The 8,974-nt window shown below is 36.3% G+C and overlaps 1 protein-coding gene across 2 annotated transcripts in view; it reads left to right on the top strand.

Moving 5' to 3' along the window:
• The window catches only part of LOC5564378, a 136,108-nt gene that overhangs the window by 16,752 nt on the left and 110,382 nt on the right, over positions 1-8,974 (top strand). The window lies entirely within an intron of this gene.

Below are 8,974 nucleotides of genomic sequence, written 5' to 3'. Positions count from 1 at the left end.
TAACATTATAAATGCTTTGTAGCATTATTTTAATAGAGCATTATGCTAAGCGTTTAGAGTGAATATACAGTTATGCTGTCATACAAGATTGCATAACATCATTAAACGCACTTGAATCTCTAATAAATAAGTAAGACGATCGAGGACGTTCGCTCATTACGTTTTGTGGGATATGGAAGAATAATGAAATGACTTTCTTTCATCTCGAACCCCCATTTCATGATCTAAGGATATATGTATTCAATCAGAATTGTTGTATTTTATCTATGAGACTCTTTTACTCATAAGGAGCGAGAAGAAATGTCGATCAATTTCTCTCCCCTGAAATCTTTTCAATGCGCTAGGGCTTTGTTTTGTGGGTTAAGTTCTGTTATTTCCTCTACGAGAAAGAATGGTGATCAAATTCTTTCTATTGATGTTTCATTTGGCGAGGAAAGGAAATCAATCGCCGAAGAGAATTCTTTCTATTCGCAATAACTGGGCGAATAGTAATGTTAACACACACAGTGGCTTTGTTTATAAGGAACTTTTATCCTACCTTATTACATCAGCAGCTTTAGCACAGGACACCAACGCGCCAGGCATCCAGCACACCATCATCCTAGTTGTGGGTTCGAATCCTGATTCCAACAAAAAAAACATTAGGCTGGTAAAGAAAACCATTGAAAGGTAGTCAATGGATTCATTGTTTTGTTTATTTTTAACGCAAGCCCTAAACATACATTATTTTAAGCTAATATACATCATGAACCCTAAATATACAAACATAAATGCTTTAGTAGGGCTTGTGCATTAAAACTGCTTTACCAAGTATTGCATTAATTTGGTTGTTGTGGGGCCCTTTCGCACTTTAATTATGCTTTATAAACCTCTTAAAGGTTATGTCACTTTTGAACAAAATCTTATAGCACACTAGAGAGCAAACATAAAGTATGCATATATAGCTTCGTGGTTACTTGGGTGTCCTCTTTAGAATCATCCCTTCAGCATTATGAGAACAATGAATAACTTAGAATTAATGGCGACCATAGAATTCGGCCAGATACTCGAAGCGTTTTTACAGAAATGATGTATCTGAGATAATTATAGGCTGGTTTAAGTCGATAAAGCATTTGTCTCGATTCGAAGGAAGTCGGGCCTAGTACACGACAACGGAGACGGCCTTATGCGTATCTGTCAAAGGATACAAACCCTAGTGGAATTTAATGAAATAGTACTAAATTCGGTTTTCATTTTCTTATAGGTATTCCACTAAACAGCTCGTAGATTTATTGTAAAGGATTTAATTATCTTGTTGCTGGTTTTTATATCAAACCAAAATATGTATGCCTCAGTGAGTAGGTACCTCAAACTCGGGTGATATTGATAAGAAGGGTGAATACGATTTGTATACGATACGATGTATACGTTGTATACGATTTCATATCTAACAATTAGAGCACTAATATCAATATAACGAGTAGTAAATGAACGATGTGTGTCTTAAGTATTGACAATTTGAGTGTTGTGATGTTTTTTGGCGTTAAAATTATTTTTATAAAAAAAATAATTAAAAATCCTTAAATTATGTCCGATATAGTAATGGCATACATTCAGAAACTTCTGTTTCTAAACAATAATTTAAATATGACAACTGCATCCATTGTCGTAAGAATGCTTGAAATATATTCAGAAATGTTTATTAATTTTTAGAATTCGTACCAATCTACTCATTTTGATGAAATAATTATCAAATTTTCGTTAGATATTGAGAAATTCAAATGGAAATTGACTACATTTCGGCGTTGTATGCGGTATTCTTGAAATGTAATTATGAATTGTTCTCGAAAAGTTTAATTCGTATTCAGAAATACATAATATAGTGTTAAAAGATGTTTTTGAAACAAAGAATCAACGTATTAGCACATGATCAATTTCACCCCGAAATCAGATCCACCGATTTTTTTGTTTTAGAGATGATTTTCATCAAAAAAAAAGTTTTGTTAAAGAATTTTGATACATGAGTCAATGAGGTTCACCGTCGTACATGTTTCCCTGCATTCACCTCAGAGACATTGGTAACATTACAGAAAACAGACATGAAAAACTGTAAAAAGTGATCAATTTCACCCGCAATTACGGTATTTGCTCTCAAGCAGAAACAGTTTTCCATTTCTTCTTAATTGTGATTTATCGTTACGGCTAACCAGCCGAGTGGAAGTTTTAACAACTATCTAAAATCTAAACATTGCATATACTTTGCAATTGGATTAAATGGACAAATTGAAGTGAAATTTGCGAAAAAGTCACACGTCTTCTTGGTGCGAATCGAACTCACGCACCCTGTTCACTAGATAAGGCGCGTTACCCCTACGCTACGAGAGGAGGAATGAACGCAGAAGTCAATCCGAATTCGATTTCATCTCAATAATCACTTTTCACTCAATAATTCAATTCAGTTTTCAATTTACTCCCACCGATAGCTAAAATAGTTTTCCAATTGATTTCTTGAGAACATTTTGCTGCTCTTGATTTTGATATTTTAACCGTTAAAACGATAAAAAAAAACGTTAAAACGAGTGTGTTACCATACTGGGTTATCGAAATCTGCGATCACAGCATTAAAATAAGTTTTCGATGTCGTCTGAAACTTTACTTGTGAGGTACATCATTACTTAGAATTGTATCAAAACTACCTCTGTATCCTATAAAAAATGCCCTCAGCATCCTAAACAGGATGTGATCAGAATTCCGAGAAACATTTGCTCAGAATCTTGAAAAGTATCTGCTTAGTATAGATTACTTCGGAATCCTGAGAAAGACTTGCTCAGAATTCTGGGAAGAATTTTCTCTGAATTCACAAAAGGATTCGCACAAAATCCTTAAAATAAATCGCTCAAAATCCTTAAAATGATACGCTCAAAATCCTCTGAAAGATTTGCTCAGAATCGTGGAAAGGATTTGCTCAGATTTTTCAAAAGGATTCGCTTAGAGAATCCTGAGATGGATTCGTTCATAATTCATGGAAATATTCGCTCGTAATCCTGACAGAGATTTGCTAAAAAAAACCCGAAAAGGACTCGGTCAGACTCATGAGAAGGATTTGCTCAGAAATCTGGCAAGCATTCGCTCGGAAATCTGAGAAAAATATGCTCTAAACCCTGAGGATGGTTTACTTAAAACCCAGATAGGATTCCGTCAGAATCCTGAGATTCCCTTAAAATTCTAAGAAGTTGTCTCAGAACTTTGAGAGGGATTATCTTCGAATACTGAGAAATAGTCTTTCAGAATTCTCAGAGAGGTTTCTCCAAAACTCAAAGAGATATTCTTCCAGAATCGTTTGAAGGATTCACTTAGAATCCCGACAACTTTCTTCAAAGACCTTAGAGAGAATTCTGAAAGACATTTGTTCAGAATTCTAAAAGGGATTTTCAGAGATGTTCCTCCATAATTCTAAAATAGAAATCCTCTCCGAATTCAGAGAAGAATTTCCATCGAATCTTGAGATGGATTCTTTCCTAGTTATGAGAAGAACTCTCTCCGAATTTTAAAAGAGATTCTCTCTGAATCCTGAGGATGTTCCGCTGTGAATCCTGGGAAGGATTCGTACGATTCTTGGAAAGGATTCTCTCTGAATTCTGAAAATGACAGCCACGAATGTCTCAAGCCGATCGTTATTGGAGATCTCAACGCTCAGGTTTGTCAGGTTGAAGAGTTCTGATCGATTTAAGAGAAGTTCAGCGCTCACCACCTTACGAACGAATACGGCCTTATACTCATTGATTTCAATTTTAGCGTTACGTAATAAATGGACGCTGCTTTAGTGGAAAAAAATAGGGTCTATACTCTCCAAAACGTATCATTATTGAAGGAGAATCGCGAATAGCTAATGAAAATGGCCTATTTTAATGATTAAATAATACTTTTTTGCATTAAACTCGATATAATTCAGAAATGGCTACTTCTAGAGAAGTTATCCGTATAATAATTATGGTTTAGAACAGTGGTTCCCAACCTTTTTGAAGGTGCGCCCCCTTTGAGGATCTACAAACATCTCGCGGAACCCTAAAAAAATGTTCTTGAAATCAATGCTTATGGAAGCTTTTCGAAGATCTCTCGATACAGATCGAACGATTTAACAGATATACTAAGCAGTCACAGCTGAACATCAAGCCTGTAATTAACCACAGATAATACAAGAACTCCGATGAATACTTGAAAATTTTTTTGAAGAATCCAAAAAAAAAAACCTTGAATCGTACAGCTACTACCACACTGCAAAACAATCAATTGGGCAGCTGTATGATTTGACTGGCAAGTTCGCCAAGGACCCAAAAAATTTCCGAATGTCTCTTCCAAAATAAAATTAAAATTGCCGGGAATATTTGGATACTTGGGAACACTTCAACAAAAATCCCATCAATAGCTTGGCAAGATATTCCCGAACATTAATTGAAGATTTTTTCAAGGTATTCTTCAGCGATTTCACCAGGAATCCTAGAAGCTTTCAACAAACATAAATTCAAGTAATTCACCACCTCTGGAAGCTACCAATTATCAGGATTGTTAGAAATTTCTTCCGGAACTTCCCGGAAATCTGTTAACAATCTTAGCAGCATTCTACCAAAGATGACTATGGTTTACATAAGTCAAAAATATTACCAAATATCCTGATGATTGGAGTGCCAAAGGGAAGAATTTTATTTTGTTCTCCATCCTGTGAATAATCGTTAAGGTACCTTGAGGAGTTTTTTGAAGGTCTCGGATTTTTAGTTTTTGTTCAATTCTGTCAATAATTGTCAGAGTCCCAATGAATTCCTCGAACATCTCGCCAGGAAGATGGAAAGAACTGCCAAGGATTAAATATGCCGTCTTAGTTTGATTTCAAGCTCCCATTGAATAAAAATTGCACAAATGTGCATCAAGTATACCTGACTATCTATCTGTGTTGGTAAAAATAATCGAAATGTCTTACATTTCCAAAATGTTTGAAATATCTACAATTCAGTAATAATCCTCTATTTCTTAACAAAATCTGGGTAGAAATTCGTTACATTTATTGGTCAATTAATAAAAAAACGAACCTTTTCTCAATGGCTTCGCGGACCCCCTGCGAAGTCGTCACAGCCCCCTAGAGGTCCGCGGACCACCGCTTGGGAACACCTGGCTTAGAATCATTTCAAGATTCTTTTTGTTTTCTTATGTATTAAGTTTAACAAAAACCAAAATTTTGAAAATTGAGCAAAAATTGTTCTTAGACAAACTTTTTTTATTAAAAATAATTGAAAAAATATTAAAAATGGGTTTTTGTGTAATTTAAGCTTTATGAATTGTTCATGAAAAAACATAAAATATTTTTTCAGAGTATATTTTTTTCTTGTAGCCCAAACGATTCATTACAACTTCTTCATAGAACATTTTTGTCTGAAATCAACAGTTTTGGGGTTAGATTTAAAAAAAAAAAGTTGCTTGCAACAATTTATAGGCCATTTTTAAAAGTTATTCTTGAGACAAAATGATCGATTTTCTATGGAAAACACTTATTGTACCATACCAAAGGCGGATGAAGGATACATGCCAACTCCCACAATAAGTTAAATTAAGGATGATACCAAACAGCTCTAGAGCAACAAAGCAGCTGAGAGTATGGATTTGGACCGGAACTTATTTAAATGGGCTCGTACAGGTTGGCTATGTGTCTACACCGATTGATAGCTTGGATCTGTGATACAGAACAGATACCGGAGGAATACAAAAAGAGTGACAAGTTAGAATTTTAGAACTTTCGAGCGATCACTATTCTTACCGCAGCCTATAAAGTGCTCTCCTAAAAATCCGTGGTCTATCGCCGCTACCAATCAGATTTGTTGGAAGTTACCAAGCCGGTTTTGGGATGGGCGATCGACAACGGACCAAATCTTTAGATCCTCTAAAAGTATTGCGAATATCAAGTTTCTACACACCACCTATCCATTGATTTCAAAGCGGCCTATGATACCATCGGCCGTGAGGAGCTGTGAAAAAATATGCACGAGAACGGTTTTCCCGGGAAACTAACTAGACTGATCAAGGCAATGATGGATGGCCTCCTGGCTCCTGTTCAATTCTCATCGATTCTCTTCGAATCTTCGGAAAGATTCTCTTCAAACCCTGAAAAGGATTTCCTTCAAATCCTGAGAAGGATTCTCTTCGAATGCTGAGAAGGATTCTCTTCGAATCCTGAGAAGGATTCTCTTAGAATCCTGAGAAAGGATTCTCTTCGAATCCTGATAAGAATTCTTTCCGAATCCTGACATGGATTCTCTTCGAATCCTGAAAAGGATTCTTTCCGAATAATGAATAGGTTTTTTATGAATCCTGAAAAGTATTCTCTTTGAATCCTGAGTAAAATTCTCTTTGGAACCTGAGAAGGATTTTACTATAATCTTGAGAAGGATTCTCTTCAAATCCTGAGAAGGATTCTCTTTGCATCCTGTGAAGGATTTTCTTTGAATCCTGTGAAGGATTCTCTTCGAATCCTGAGGAAGATTCTCTCCGAATCCTGAAAAACATTCGCTTCAAATCTTGAAAAGGATTCTCTTCAAATCCTGAAAAGGATTCGCTTCGAATCCTGAAAAGGATTCGCTTTGAATCCTGTAAAAGATTCCCTTAAAATCCTGGAAAGATTTCTCTGCGCATCCTGAAAAAGATTCTCTTCAAATCCTGGAAAGATATCTCTTCGAATCCTGAAAACGATTCTCTTCAAATCCTGAAACGATTTCTCTTCGAATCCTGGAAAGATATCTCTTCGAGTCCTGAAAACGATTCTCTTCAAATCCTGGAAAGATTTCTCTTGGAATCCTGAGAAGGATTCTCTTCGAATCCTGAGAAGAATTCTCTTCGAATCCTGAGAAGGATTGTCTCTGAATCCTGAGAAGGATTCTCTTCGAATCCTGAAAAGGATTCATTTCGAATACTGAATAGGATTTTCTATGAATCCAGAAAAGTATTCTCTTTGAATCCTGAGTAGGATTCTCTTTGGAACCTGAGAAGGATTTTCCTAAAATCTTGAGAAGGATTCTCTTCAAATCCTGAGAAGGATTCTCTTTGCATCCTGTGAAGGATTCCCTTCGAATCCTGAGAAAGATTCTCTCCGAATCCTGAAAAGCATTCGCTTCAAATCTTGAAAAGGATTCTCTTCAAATATTGAAAAGGATTCGCTTTGAATCCGGGAAAGATTTCTCTGCGAATCCTGAAAAAGATTCTCTTCAAATCCTGGAAAGATTTCTCTTCGAATCCTGAGGAGGATTCTCTTCGAATCCTGAGAAGAATTTTTTTCGAATCCTGAGAAGAATTCTCTTCGAATCCTGAGAAGGATCCTCTTCAAATCCTGGAAAGAATTCTCTTCCAATCCTTAGAAGCGTGCTCTTCGAATCCTGAGAAGCATTCTCGTCGAATCCAGAGAAGTATTCTCTTTTCGAATCCTGAAAAGGATTCTCTTCGTAACTTGAGAAGGATTCTCTACGAATCCTGAGAAGGACTCTCTTTGAATCCTGAGAAACATTGTCTTCGAATCCTGAAAAGGATTCTCTTTTCGAATTATGAGAAAAAATCCCTTCGAAGAGAACGACTCTGCCAGAATCCTGAGAAGTATTTCTTCAGAATCCTGATATAGATTTCGTAAAAATTTAGAAACGGATTCTTTCAGAAATATTATATGAACTTCGTCGGAAATCTGACATGAGTTCTGCCACAGTATTCCGGAATTCTGGGAAGGATTTCTTCAAAATTCCGATATAGATTTCGTCAGATACATGCACACTAAGCTCTGACGGTGAATTTCACCGTAATCGCAACAGCTGAACAGTTCGGTGAAATAAAACACCGTAACTTCGTCGGAATTCAACGGATTCCGGTGATTTTTTACCGAATACTGTAAAAATTTACCGTACTCCGTTAATTTATTTTACCGAACTGTTCAGTTGTTGAGATTTCACAGGAATCCGTAAAATAATTTAAGTGTGTGGGAAGAATTCTGTCAGAATCATAGAAAGGACTTCCATAAATCAGAAGAAAGATCTCGTTGAAATGTATAGAAAAATCCTTCACAATCATGAGAGAGATTCCTTAGAGAGCATCCTAAAAAAGCAGTCCGTCAGAATCCTGAGTATTCCTCCAGAACCTTTTTAACACGTTCCTCGTAGAAGTTCCTTCCGATTGATTATTTTCCAGGAATAGGTAACTACACTTTTCTTCACATATCCAATGATGGGTCATCAATTTTACAAACCCGATTGTCTACCGATTTCAAACACGTGCACTCGAGAGTCGTCACTATTTAAATAACTATCATTAAGAGAGCAAAAATTCAATTCACAAACAGTTTGCATCGACGCAGTGATCTACCGTGATATTTATACTATTTACTTCCATGCACGCAATCAACCATCCGCTAGTGGCGCTCCCTCTGGGATTGTAGCCACGCTAATTGTGCAATTTAACTTGAAAACAAACAAGATGGCTCATTATCATCGTTGCTGGTCTCGTTTGGAATCCAGTTTTGCGTAGAATGAAATCTGTTTGTTTTGGTTTGTCGGAGAATGTATCGGAAATTGAAATGCGCAACAATCTTTCTACTGGGGATGTCGATTTCCTTGTTTCCCAAGAATTGTTTGGATTTTCATTTGAAACGATTGGCAGGTTAGTTATACAGTACCCATTGCTGGTAGTAGGTCTTTTTTGGAGAACTGGCTATAATTTTCATGCAAGTCTCCAAAAAAAAAGGCCATGGATGGTCTCTAAGGTCGACTTTTCCCAGGTTCTTCCGGAATTTCTTCTCCGGTTCCTCAAGGAAAAGCTTCATGAATCATCTAGAGATTTTTTCTTGAATACTTTCAAGATATTATTACTTCAAACGTTTTTCTAGAGATTCCTTTACTAATTCTCCCAGAAATTCGTTCAGAAACACCTCCAGTGGTTTTAGGAAGAATTCTTTAAGAAATTTCTCAAGAATTTG

This window comes from Aedes aegypti, chromosome 1, assembly GCF_002204515.2.
Source record: "Aedes aegypti strain LVP_AGWG chromosome 1, AaegL5.0 Primary Assembly, whole genome shotgun sequence".
Classification (NCBI taxonomy): domain Eukaryota; kingdom Metazoa; phylum Arthropoda; class Insecta; order Diptera; family Culicidae; genus Aedes; species Aedes aegypti.
This window is presented reverse-complemented; position numbering and strand designations above follow the sequence as displayed.